Genomic DNA, 14,508 nt, shown 5'->3' with positions numbered 1-14,508 from the left:
CTGTGGACTGGTACATTTCCAACAGGATGTGAAAAAAAAAGAGCTCAGGTAGCACGTTTAAGAACCAAGATGACAGGAGTTAGTATCAGAACAGAAGATGCAGTCACAAACGAGATCATCTTCTTTCTTTCTTGAACTAGTCCCTTAGTAACAAACTAGTCAGTGACTCCCCAGCCTCAGCGGCCGGGTTATTGCAGGTTCCCGGCTCATCACAACAGACACCCCGCACAAGCGGTCAAAACCAAAAGTCACGTCGGAGACGGGAAAACTTGTAGCGCTTCTGGGAGCTTATTTACTGATCAGGTTGCATTGGGGTTGCTTATGTAACTAGAATATATCACTACAGTTCTGAAACAGCCGAGGGAAGGGGGGTTATACAACATATCTAGTCATTTGAAAATGAAAAGCAACCGACAGCATCCTTGTAAATCTTACGCATGAAACTAAAGGGGATGAAGACAGGTGCACAGAAAAACTCCTGAGAGTTTTCCGTTTTTGCATCACCATCATCACATTTTGTATGGCAGCGGGCATTTCAAATTGCTTTACACTTACTGTTTCTGTCACTGCAGTGACATCTCAAATTAATTTAACAACAGACTTAAACGTGAGGAGGGTTAGGCGATACTCATTCATCCGAGAGCCCAATTTGTTTTCCCCCCCAACGTATAAAAGGGCAGCACCGTGTGGAAAAGCAGTACGACTGCTCACTTGACGGAGCTCTCGATGACAGGGGGTCGTGTGGGAGCTACAGGTGGGGATTGTGAATGGTTGCAGCGTGGTTAAACACGGCTCCCCGGCGTCGCTTTGGCACCGGTCCAATCCCAGCAAGGTGACAACAGTCGAGCCGACTGCACCGAGCACAGTCCGGGGGCAGCGCCGCCGCACGCCGCGCTGCCAGTCGCGCCGACACAGGAAGAGAGTGGGTGTTAGGGAGCAGCTGCCGGGAGGCACGTCAGTCGCGGTTCCCACTTCCCCGCAATATGCTGGGTGAGGGGGGTGCGGCAATATGCGTGCGGCAGGAGGATGAGAGCTCTCTTTGGAAAGCACTTTTTTGGGCGGCGAAGAAACCAGATAGAAAAGCTTTGTAGAATATGTTCAGATATGCCAAAAATCTCTTATGAACACGATGAGGACATTTTAAAATGGTCGGAAAAAAAAGAAGCAGCTTTTCGACACGCTCGGTTCTTGGTGGGCACACAGAGCTGCGAAATTTCTAACAAAGGATCATCAGAGCTCCAGGCCAGGGTCCAAACGAATTGTCTAGCAAAGGCGCGCTTTACGAATACAGGGAAGCAGGATGAAATGAAAATGAAAGGGTGGGGGGAAAAAAAATGAAAAGCTAAAATGTGCCCCAAGATCGACCAGTAATTCTAGTTAAACAGGTGGTCAGTTCCAATTTTAAACCCGCAAGTGTCCAGAGGCGTGTTTGGAATCCGCCACTTGTAATTTACCAGATATGAAAGCTGGAATTTAACTTGTTGAGCTCCGGGCTTTGCGTTGCAACTCTGATTTCCTCTTTTTTTTGCTGTTTTTAACGCTTTCGGAGCGGTGCGCCCTCACCGCAGCGCAGAGCGCGCCGCGGGCTGGGAGGCAGGGAGGGAGGGAGAGCGCGCCGCTCTGGCGGGAGAGGAGCGCAGGTGAGCGGAGTGGGCGGCAGGAGAGGAGTGACACAAACAGGACGCCACAGCGATCAGATTACTCACCTGCAGCTGAGAACAGCTCGCCTAATAAAAGGCAGACGTGTTTCCTGTTTTCATACGCCTTAACCCTTCGTGTGCCGCACGGTTCGAAAACCACAGAGAAAGAAAAACACAAAAACAAAGAAAATTAGAAAAAAAAGGAGCTGAAGCAGATTACGATAGCGAACAAAGGGGAGAGAGAGAGAGCTCTTTTATCCTCAATCTCTTGTCTCTCTAAAACTGCTCTCTTAACTGACCTGGGTTTCTGTCAAGGTGTCTTTCAAAACTAAGTTGAACTGTTTTCCCCAATGATAATTCTGTTTCATTGAAGGAAATGGCCGTTCTTCTTAATGAGTATAACAAAACCCTTTGTAACAAAGTAGTTTAGGCTTAAACTCATCTTTATACTCCCGGAAAACAAAGCATTCACATAAAAAAATACGTTTTTGTGCAAGTAGACGCTTCTATCAGGCCATCAGATGAAACCATTATTTCCCTGAACACACTCAGACACTGATTTGAAAGGCATGGTACTTTTCTAAATGCAGAGCAAAGTAAATAGAGCAATGCAAGAAAGGTTAACATTTAAATAGGCAGTTTGTACTCTCTTGCACATTAGCTTGATTAAAGTTTCTCAGTCACCTTTGTGCTTCCTCAAGACCCTGCCACCACTCGGATCTCAACTACTGGGCCCCGTCAGTACTGGGATGGAAGACCTCTACAGCAATAGTTCTTAGGCCTCCTGGGAGGTACACTGTCTGCTTTTTGTTAAAACTAGTAGCTTAATTACTTATGCTAATTCAAGGCAAGTCATTGATCTGCTTGTTAGGTTTAGACTTTTGCTGCTCATAGTCGTTATTTACAAAAATGTCACGTCTAACAACTTCAGCACACAAACGTTTATGCAGTGTCTCCTCAGCTCAATGATTAAGTATTTCTTCCCTTATTTCTGACTAAGAGGCTGTTGATATGTGATCAATGTGTGACAGACACAGGTGACAATGATAAGGTATCAGACACTCCTGTTCTTTTCCCCTTTCGCTTGAGTTTGATTGGTTATATTCTAGTTCACACACCTGAAAGAGGGAACTCATGGGAGTCGATACCAACTACAAACCCCATACAGTTTTTTAAGAGCTGAAATTTTAAGAAAAGTCCAAAACCTGCCTGGAGCCCAGAGGTGAAATCTGGTTCCCTGCAATTAAGAGTTTGGCTGGAGCAACAGCCAGAAGACACAAGGGTCCCCCAGGACAAGACTGAGTACTAGAGCTCTAAGGAAAACTAGGTTGCTGCAGCAGGTAGCTGGTGGACAAGTAGGTGGCGCTCTTCCCCCTGGGCCAGAATTTCCAGTCCAAAGCCCCAGTATGGTGACCAGAGACTGTGTGCTGTCCTTCAGGTGACATGTTAACTGAGGTCCTGGCTACGTGCTCCCCAGGATACTGTTTGTAAGAGTCGAGATATCCTCTTACCGGAACTCCATTCATGGTTTTCACAGTCTGGCCTCCCCAAAGATCCCCCTTCAATCAGCTGGTGAAGCCGCACCCCTGATCTGCTGTGCAGTGTGGCTGTACATCAGTGGTGCTGAGGTGGCTCCCTCTCACGTGGAGCACTTGGAAAGCCCTGGGATGAAAAAAGTTGTTTATAAGCTATTTTTGCAATGAATCCATCAGTAACTCTTGCAATGTTTTATTGTACTAAATTAGTTTAATTCTTAATTTGCAAATGTAACTCACTCAATGTATTAGGAAACAGAATGCACCATGTCTACATTTGCAGTTCCTATTATACGTGATTCATTTATGTATATAATCTCAGTTTGTTCGTATGCCTTTTGCCCTTGCATTGCTCTGCATTTTCTTTTATTGAAATTTGATTGCAATTTCTCTTATTTGTAATCATACCCAATGTTTCCTTTTGTGCTTACATTTATGGGAAAACTTTAGACCTTGAATAAGGGTGTCTGCAAAACAAATAAATAATAACAATAGTTTATTGATCCAAGAGTCTTATTCATCTGAAGCACTTAGTTCACTTTTAGCACCCCAGTTCAGACTAACTGGGTAGTGTATTCCATACACCAGCTGCCAAGTCAGAAAGAGGTTAGAAATTTAGTCAGAGAGATTAGATTATGAGAGGTCTAGCATCAGCACAATTTGTTATTCAGGTGTTTTTTTTTAAAGATTGGTGTGGGCTTAGTGGTTACAAACCCGAAGACTTCATGAGTCTCGCTTCTCACAAGATTACAAGATGGTCCTTAATCTGCTTCCTACTAAAATGTGAGGATCAGCATTTTCTGTTTCCTTTCCTCAAACTCTCAGCACAAGCTGTTCTCTGGGTTGTCGGTGCACGGCAGTTTGCATCGCCAGGGATTCACATGAAACAGTCTGACTTCTGGTTAGAGTCTGAATTAACTAAGTCTTTACTGGATGCTGCTGGAATTACACCCCAGTAGGTCTCTAGATCAGTGAGCCCCATGTCTTATACTGTGGAGCACAATCACAGGACCTCAGATTAAAATAGCTTGATTAAGACTCAATAAGATCAAGTAATGTAGGTACCAACACCTGATCTGAACTGATAATATTGAAGGGGACATAGTTCACTGTACTATTGCCCCTGAGGACTGGATTTGATGATCTTGTTTTAGATCAGCTGTGTTCAGTCCTTGTCAATCTTTTGATTCTTGTACCAGCTGAGCTCTTGGGCAATACAATTGGATTCATTAGCTGCCTAATTAAGAAAGGTTCACATGTTTTCCCCAGATCTATGCTCACTAATCTGTAAGCCTATATATCAAGCTTCTCCAGACCCTAGTCTGAGAGTCCCAGCACAGCAGGCTTTATAGGTAGTCTTCAAATCATCAATTTAACATTGGATTGACAAAATTAGCAAAAAATACTTTCAATATCGCTGGTGATTGGAAAAGCTGCTTTGACAACACATTTGTATTGGTTAATTTCTTTGTTTATTGTATTTCACCCTACGTATGCCACTGGGAAGTAACCATTCACTACTCAGTATAAATACAGAAAGCAAGGCAAGTACCAAAGTCTTCAGTCCTGGTCCTGGAAAATGACTGTCTGATGGTTTTTGTCACACCTGGGACCTTAATCATCAGTCTTAACTAGGGCCTGGAACTGCTCTGCTTGCTTGTATAGACTGCTTTCTGTAGTTTTCTTGGTTTAAAAAATATCCCAGTGAAAGTGTATTATTTATGCTAACATCAGCACAAAGAACTCTATAAGTCTTTCCTCAACTTGCTAATTAAGAATTTGCCCTGTTATTTCCGACTAAACAACTCCTAGCAAGCGATTCAAGATGAACAGACACAGGTGGGAATGACTGAATCAGACACACCCACCCACTGACCAGTGAGTCAGTGTTTTTTCCTCTGCTTAATTCCAACTGATTACATTTCAAGGTAACACACCTGAATGAGGGTGGTTTTGAAACTCATGATTTGGCACAGTGCAAATACCAATTACAAATTACATATGCCGTTTTAAGATCAAAGAGGATTTTTTTTTAACTCAAAACTGAAATCATTTTGCCTCTGATTAAAAACTTGGCTGGAGCAGAAACCGGACAACACAGCGTTACCCCAGCTCCAGGGTAAAAACATTGCCCCAGAACACATTCATACTCGCACTGTGTCATGGTCACATCACTTGTTTCAACATTGCTCTTCTGCTTCATTTCCCATCTCTGGCCTGAGCTCTGCAGGATTGTGCTGGATCACTCCAGGACCTGCCAGAAGATCAGTTAGATTTTCAATGCCCTCAAAGTGAAAAGGGTAACAGCTCAAAATGCAGGATCAATGTTTCTCTGTCATTTCATCTTGCCCCTTTTCTGGCCTATAGGTCCAGGTATATTTCTAAAAGAAAAGCAGTCGATTTCTTCAGTCTCAACAGTGAAATATGAACTAGTGGACACAAGTGGAAACAGAGAACATGAAGGACTACTTTACCCAGAGGGTTGTGGGGGTGTGGAACAAGCTATCCATGTCGTTGAAGCCAAATATGCTGGCTTCCTTCAATCAATTAACTACTAACTACCAGATGGGCAAGGTGGGCCAAATGTTCTCTCGTTTTTAAATGTTCTTGTGTTTTTCTGGAGCATATGAAGTAGGTTCTAGGGCGTTAGGTGCAGTGTCATGGTTAAGGTCTGCTCTGGGTTTGCTATCCTTTTTATCTTTTGTGATAAAAAGAACTATACAAATGCAAAGGATTATTATTGTTTACCCTGTATACCTTTTCCTTCCTTGCACAGTTCTCCTTTTGTTAGGCAGTTTGGAAAATAAATAAAACACCAAGGACAATATTCTGCATGTAATTTAGTATAGAACAGTAGAATTGCTTCTGAGTTCTTTTTTTTTGGCTCAACGTTTAAGGCTGCCATTCTGTTCAGTTTCTAAAAATCAGTAAGCAACGCAAAATAACATTGTTCAGAACCTCAGATCATCCCAAATAATCAATAACATGAGCAAGTAATCAAGATCGTGAAGAAGTCCCCACGTGCTGAGGCATTCTTCTGCTCTGGACTCGCTGCAGAGTCCCACAGCTCCTGACAGGAGAGTTCGAGCCGACTGGAGGGGACTGATGCCTCTGTCACTGACATCACTGAAAGTCCCAGCAGCCACTGCTGGTCAGAGAGCTGAGAGAGCCCTGGATGGCACACGTGAACCCTAGCCCAGCAGCAGTCTGTCAGTTGTGTATCAGTGCCTCAAGCTGGAGTTTTAAAGAGCAAAACTCACTGCATTCTACCAAAATACAAATATTGTTAAAATGTTCTTTGTTCTAATTCAAACTGAAGATGCAATTGTTGCCATTGGCCTTATCACATGATTCTGCTTCCACAGAAACACTATGTTCCTTTCTGTGGATGTCAGATCATTACTGTAGATTGTCCTGAGAGACATCCACTGGTACGTAATAAATGGAACCGACACTTAAATTGTTAGCTTGCTATTTGCTCTAGAAGCTTTGTGATATCAACCCAGGACTGTGGTAGATTACATTGGATGGCAAGAAAAATAGCTACTAATTCATTATTCTAAGCAAACAGAGGATAACAACATTGCTAATATCAGAAATAAATTAGAACTAAAAGCACAGATAGTTTTAATAATCAAACAGCGTACAACAGAGAATACATGGTCCGGGATACATTTGTACCAAAAATAAGCTTGCAAAAATAGCTTTGTACACTTGTGAAAAATCAAATCATTCCACAATAACTGACATGTGGAAAAAGGAAACATCTTTTTCCTACACTCCTCCCCTGTCCTACAACAGGAGAGGGGAGGAGTGCAAATATAAACAAGTTCCAGTGCTTTTACTTTTACTTTGGGCTCAAACAATACGGAGGCTGCTTTTTCTGCGACACATTGTTGACATTGACTTTGTGACCCTGAGGTACCACAGCCGTCGGGCATCTCCAACATGGAAACGCCTTACATGTAGCCTTTGTGTTTCTCTCCTGCAGTACTGCACACACTCTATTTATTAGTAAGCACGTACCAATCAGATATTCTAAGCCACCCGTGAAGAAGGACATTAAGAAATAATTACGCTTGTCAGTGATGCCACTTCAAATATCGCATCAAATTCATACCATGCATAATCAGAAAAAAAATAGCATGCAATTCAGTTGGCTACAGAATTCCCCAAATTATGTAATGAAGTGCCATTAATCTATGTCTCTCAGCTTGAATGCAGATTGTGTTTGCTTTTAGTAATTTTCTTAATTTCCCTGTTGCTTAGCCCATCCTTTGGTAACTTGACTGTGTAAAAGCTTTGGAGGCATTGGCACCATACAACTGTGCTAGACAACACAAAACACATGGTGATTCCTGGATGTGTAGCCTGGGATCAGCCTAGAGGAGAGACGCCAAGGCCCTGCCCAGAGGACAGAGCAGTATGGGAGGTAACGCCAGGCCTACATTCTCTGTCTGCTGGCAGCCAGACAGGCCCATTGTCTACAGATGGAGCTTTGATTAGTGTACAGCTGGGCCCAAAGAAAATGGGTCCCTTCTATCCACTCATACACAGACACACACACACTTAATAACCTGCTGCATTGTGTCTTTATGAGGGAATAATTAAAATTAAAAAAAAAACAGAGTGAGAGAAAGGCATAGAAGAGAGCCTAACCACTTGCAGCTGTCAGCTGAGCAAACAACAACAAGAAGAAAAATATATTTGGGAAAATCATATCTTGTCTTAAGCAAATCAATGGCAGGCTCTTTTGTTTCACGGACACTCACGTTCACTAGCCTGAAAAGCTAAAGACAGAGCTGATCAGAGTTAGGGCAAAACTAGGGATGGCATCCCAATTTCAGCCGGATGTTGAAGAGCTGACGATAGAATAACCTGCTAGTGTTCTTCCATCGCACGTCCAGGGCAAGAGGTTATTGGACATTGGTGACTACTGTGTTCTACAGGTCACCAATCTGGCATTTACTTTAATAGCTGCAATGCTGAGTGTCAAAAGCCAGGAACCGTTTTACAACCTTAAGTGCGCACTGGTTTCCTTTGTCCATAATGACACAACCGAGCTGCACAGCTGAAGACAGATTGAAGGCTCTGTGCAAGTGCATTTCTATTTGATTGGAGCCTGTAAGCTTATGACAACCGAAAGGAAAAAAAAAATCGGTGATGTCAGAAAACTCAGCCAGGGCCTCGAAGGGTTAAGAGGCTTCCATCAGCCCTTAAGACACTCGGAGAAAAGACACTCAGAAACGGCTGTGCAGAAAATTAAAGAGCCACATCAATAGACAGACAGCTCTCAGATAACAAAACACCTTCGTGCAGTGCTCATTGTCATGGCAGGGCAGGGCGTAGCTCTGCAGCTGGGAATAAGATGGCAGGGCTGTGTGCTTCCACAGGGCTCCGGGGTTTTTTGGGGTGGGGGTGGGGGGGAGGGGGGTTCTGAAGATGATCACACATCTCTGCGGGCGGATTGTTGCACTCGCTTGCAGAGATGTGCTCGCTGCCCCCCAGCTCTCACCAAGCTAATAGACAGCAGCACGCCCACGCAGTGGTGACAGGCACCCACACTGCGAGAGCTGCTCGGCTCCGGTGTTTTTCACAGCTGTCTGGAGAGTCACAGAGCGAGCTGACTGCTCGATTTACTGCATCCACATGGGGAAGAAGACGGGGGACTGATGAAGTGAGGTGGTCAATAAGGGATATGGACCCTTATTGTACCTGCTTCCCTGAAACTTTCAAGTACTTTCTTATTTGGAACAGCCAGCAAAAAGACAAAGCATAAACATGGATCAAACCTATCTGTACTACACAGCCTATAGTACAGCCCTGTATAGTAAACTACAAACTTTTCGAACCACACTTGAGTATTCTTACCATGTTGTCTCAGGATAAGTATCACATGTTCTTATACTTTTCCACTCTGCATTCATGTTCCATATATGTATACATCTTAAAATGCATGACTCCTGGGAGCTCCAGTAAAAAGCCTTGCAGCACAAACCAGATTATAGCCCTAATCAGGGGCCTCTGATTCTTGCAAGTATGAGTATTCTGACAGAAAGCCCTCATACTCATTCAGTCACCTGCAAGAGAAACTGCAGTCTGTATTGAGTCAGATTGTTTGAAACTGCAGTGTTTATAAAGTAATTACAACATCTCTTGTCACATTACTTGTAACGTTCGAAGTTTTTTGGAAACATTCTGAAATGAGAACTATGAGAGTAAGCTGATCAGGAGAGGTGTTTCATTCATTTTCTTTCTGAAGCTTTTTGAGTTTTTACTCAAGTCATTTTACAAGCGAGACTATTCAGCCGGTCTCACGATTTCAACAGCTCATAGGTACTAGGTCCTAGGATCTCTTGCTGACATTCCTTTGAAGTATCCCAAGTTTTTCACTTTAAACATCATGGATGGCTAGCTTGGTTAGCTTGATCCACACACCAGCCACTCTTTGTGTAAAGAACTGCCTCCAGTATGGCAAGACTCCTCACGATCTTCTCTGCCCAAGACCAGAATGATTCAGTTCCTTTTAAGTGTCTGTGAATATAATTTATTTAAACAAAGGAATTAATCTGATTGCCCTTTTTGAAGCAGTTCCAGAGAAGGAAAAGGAATATCCACAACTGAACATGATATTTTAAATGAGGTCTTTCTAATGCAGTTTTCTATATTATAACCAGCTCAGCTCAAAGGAGTGTCCGTTAGTGGCTAGGGATGTGGTCTTAATTTTCCAAAGAGATGTTCGTTTCTAAGGGGCAAATCTAATTTTCACTCAATCCATGACCAGCTGGATTGTGTTTTTGTGTTCTACGGCCCTTTGTCATTTTGTTTCTGTGTTTGCGGAGAGAGAAAACAAAGACGTCCTCTGTTGGACTTCACTCTATTGAACCGTGTTTTCGAATGGAAGACAGCTGTTAAAGAGAAGGTTGGAACAGCAGACAATGACTGTGTGACAGTTTGTAAAATGGAAATCTTGAATTGGACACATGGAACTGGAAAAGATAAAAGGGACCGAGGCATGTCATTACCTAAAGATACACACAGTAGAGTGAACAATTTTTAGCAGGCATGATTGCTTACCATGGTAAATTTGAACTATTGTTTTGCAGGATTTCAAGGCCTATAAAATATCCCTAAGGCATAATTTAGCCAGTAAATAAGCACTGTAGGTTTCTGCTGCAGAAAAGATTTTTAGAAACCCCCTTCCGCCTTGTAAAAGTTTACGCAAATCTTTGCTATATCAGTGCATGTCTCGTAGGCTTGAAGTATTCGTCATCTTTGATGCTCTGTATTTTTCCATGACTCCTTTCATCTGTTACCATGCTTCTCTATACATTTCAATTCTTCCACTTTGATTTCACAGGGCTGGACTGCAATTTGCTCTCTTTTGGAGAATAAACACCAGCATGTTTTTTTTTTTGCAAAGGTCAGACAGACAGCTCGAGTTGTGAAATCAACGGGCCCCTGGTTTGAGCAACGACTCAAAGACGCCCCTGTTGTCCCAGCGCTAGACTGTGTAAGGCTGGTGTGGGTGGAAGTTGAACTGCATGATCTCAGCCTTGTGTTTACAACCTCCCCTTCTTGGCATTTGACCTCTGCCCTATGAAATCATGGCCAGCCCCTCCCAGGCCCTCCCCTGGCCTCCCTGGGTAGCTTCTCCACTGAGCTATTGCAGTCACACGTGTGATCTCTGGCTGACTGCCTGCGGCTGCACCTGTGTGAGTGAGAGAGGCAGAGAGAAAGAGGCAGGAAGTGCAAAAATAACTCAGTGTCTTCATCCAGAGTCTCAGATGGGTGCAGAGAGAGAGAGAGGTCTGCACCTGGACATTAGGCTGAGGCCTGGTTCATGACTTGGCTCGTTTACACTAGCTGCCTTCGCTCGATTTCACAAATGTTGTCCACAACTTCAGGCGCTTGCCTGCTCCCTCAGATTGCCACCACAACACTGAGAACAACCTTCAGAGCCACAAATCCTGGAGTCCTGCCATCTTAAGTTAAAATGAGCACCCTTTAACAACAACACAACACAGCCAGCGCACAACAGAGGGCACACAAACTCACCCGCAATGCGTGTAGACTGTCCTGTTGCGTCACCAAAAAAAAAGGCTGGTCAAGTGAAAAGTTGGTGTTCAAACCACAAGAGAGGACGTTCTGAGATGAGATTGGACGGTATCACCATTTATGGGGGAGATCGTATCACTATAACCACTAAATCACAATTTTGGGGGGAGACCGTATGTGGAGTCAGACAACACCTGGTGCTGTGAGAAGTTGTTTAGGGTGGCTGTCCCAGCCACCTGCCCCCACTTAACATAATTATCTCATTAGCACCAGGTTATGGCAGGCTTAAATCCTGATCTATCCACGGTCAGGTACTCTGTCGTTGAGCTTCCTATGTTTCGTGAGAAGTTCTCTGGGCACTTACCAGCTGACTGAAGAAGATTATTCTGATGGATTCATCCTGTCTTCTTTTTTCTAAGCCAGGACCTCAAAGCCAGCTGGATCCCTGTTTGCCCCTTTCCCTCTTCACCTTCACAGCAACAGACCGGACCAGCGGGATTGGGAAGCTTCACGGTTTTCCAGACCAGTTCGGCTGTGCATGACCTACGCTGTCTTGTCCATCCCCTGTCTGCCTGCACAGCGCAGCCCCTGCTTTGTCTGTCCCCTGTCTGCCTGCACAGCGCAGCCCCTGCTTTGTCTGTCCCCTGTCTGCCTGCACAGCGCAGCTTCTGCTTTGTCTGTCCTCTGTCTGCCTGTGCCTGTCGTAGAGACGCGGTACTATTCATCTCATTGCCATATCAGTGTTAAAGTAGTTGATTAATTAAATAACAACATTTTGCCCTTAAAGAAAAGCTTACATAGAAAGTTGTGAAAATCAGGTTTTAATTCTGTACTTTGCCTGTACGGGTATCTATTTGATGATAGTTATGCCTCAACGGAGCTTATGGTAAGTTCATTATCTCTGGGTAACGGCTGTGAAATCCGTTCAAGACACAATTGGCTGTTGAAAGAAACTGCCTTTTTTGGTATTTAGCTGTTTTGGAGCAGAGCAGATCCTCCACCATCTCACCTGATACTTCGCACAAATGACTTGAGAGGCCCGTCTCACTTTTAGGCTAAGTGTAACAAACGTTTCACTTTCTGTCTTCTTCACTCTTGTCTTCACAGCCTGTCAGCTCCCCTATTACACAGGACCCCTCAACAATGTTACCCAATATGAATTGTGCCTCAGACCCCGAAAATATTTACCATTTTGTAGGATAAACAGACGGTCAATGAACGTTTATGGTGAATCTTTCACAAATACAAATGCTCAGCTATTAGAGGCGCTCATATTTCAGTAACTGAGCGCATGATTAGAAATATAGGCGAACTCTTCTGCAAGTTAACAGGCAGCAAACACGCACAGTAACCTCGCCTTATCCCCCTGGTTCCACAGCGTTTACAGAATCTGTCCACTTTGCTTTGCCACAGTTGTCCTCGGTTTGTGTCTGGGCCTTACCATTCTCTCACCATTCATTTCTCTAGCTTTGCAACACTTCATTGTACATGTACTAAGGTGCACCACCGCAGACATTTATAAAGGTGTAAATATATAATGGATTGTGAAAATATATCTGAGAATATAAAAATAACCCCCCACACCTGCAGTGCGGCCCACACCTACACACAGGTGTCAGGAAGTGAGTGACACACAAAGGTCTCAGAAGTAGGGCGAGTGAGATCAGTCTGCTGCGGTCGCAAGAGCTTTTTCTAGATTTCAGTTTTCTGAGGTTTCACTTGAGTTCTGAACTCCCGGCACCAGGAAGTGAGCGATGAATCATGCGTGCGAGATCCCAGCCCTGCTGTGTGACACCCGAGAGGAGACAGAGAGAGCACGCAGGGACCAGGCTCATTTAGACAGCCAGAAGCCCTGTCAACACAGGCCGCCCCCATCAAAATGTCCATTTCTATGGCTGTCCTCACCTACCTGCAGAAAAGGTGATCTTGAAATGCCTTTTTTATAGACAGTTAAATTTTCCCAAAGAGGTTAGAGTGCAGAAGAAGAAGTGAATTCCACATCAGCTCATGGCCCTTACTCTGCTTGCTGAAATACAGGACATTTCACTCGTTAGTTTCAGAGTGAAATTAAGATCTGCAAACTGCACATGAGGAGACAGGATATTCTGCCAAGATATTTATCTCTTTCTCTGCTAACCGGACATGAGAAAGATGTATCGGATCTTATTTTTCACCCAGGTATTGCTTAGTTACTATTAGATAAGCTGAAATGTCTTTTACTTTAGTACAACTTGCACTGTAGGAGTATCTGGCTGCATGTTAGAAGTGACTGTTGCTCGTTTACTCAGGTGAGTCCACTGTCACCTGGATCTTGAAAGATAAGGCCAATTAGACAAACACAAGGAGAGATACTGACAAATATAGGCTGACACATTTAAGATGTTATCTTGTATTAAGTTATATTCAAATGATGTAAACACTTAAACGTTCCTAGCTCTAGCTTTTTAAACTGTAGCCCATTTCAGATTCACTTTTGCCGGAACGATCGACTTTGGTCCTTTTTCACTTGTTTACAAGAACATGTTCACGTAGCACTCAGCTAAGAACAGGGACTCCCGTATTCCACAGCTTCCTCGTTCTTGACCTTGTGTCTTCCGAGTTTCATTCCTGCAGGTTGATTAAATCCAGAATTCGAGGCACGTTACAGATTTCATTCATAGTTTCAAATCTCAAGAACCGTGCAGTCTGTTCAGGCAAGGATGGGAACGCTGGTTCTGATACTAGGATCTGAGGGGCCTTTGGGTTTCATTGCAAATCGGATCCCCCTTTACTTAAACAGACTATTAATTTGGATCAAAAGTGAAATCAGTTGCTTTAAATCGTCATGATCAGTTGCCAATTGAAAGATAACAGTAAACCTGCAGGACTCCAGCTTCAAGGCTGCCTAATTTTCAGCACACATTTCAGTGCATTGGAATGCAAACTAAAATACATGGAAGTCCTCAGGATGCACTGGACTCACAGGCCAGAATATGAGGGGCTCCCATTAAATAAAGTTTTGCGATGTGAGCAGCTTCTGTGAACAGCTGGAATGGCTTGAATGGGATGTGTCATGCATTGTACAGAGATCCATAACATCTGGGATTCTCAATCAAATTCCATTTTTTTGGGCCAGTGTGCGAAGGTTTCAATCATATAAATTACATTATGAGTAACGTATGGCATTAACACAGTACAGACAGCAGATGAGAAGTTAATCTCTTTTTATTTTTCCCTACATGTGACATCAGCATGGCTGACGGTTTTGTAAGGTGGATGAATGTTCAGATTTTTTA

This window comes from Atractosteus spatula, chromosome 14 (genome assembly GCF_055471065.1).
Source record: "Atractosteus spatula isolate fAtrSpa1 chromosome 14, fAtrSpa1.hap1, whole genome shotgun sequence".
NCBI lineage: Eukaryota > Metazoa > Chordata > Actinopteri > Semionotiformes > Lepisosteidae > Atractosteus > Atractosteus spatula.
Note: the sequence above shows the minus strand (reverse complement) of the source record.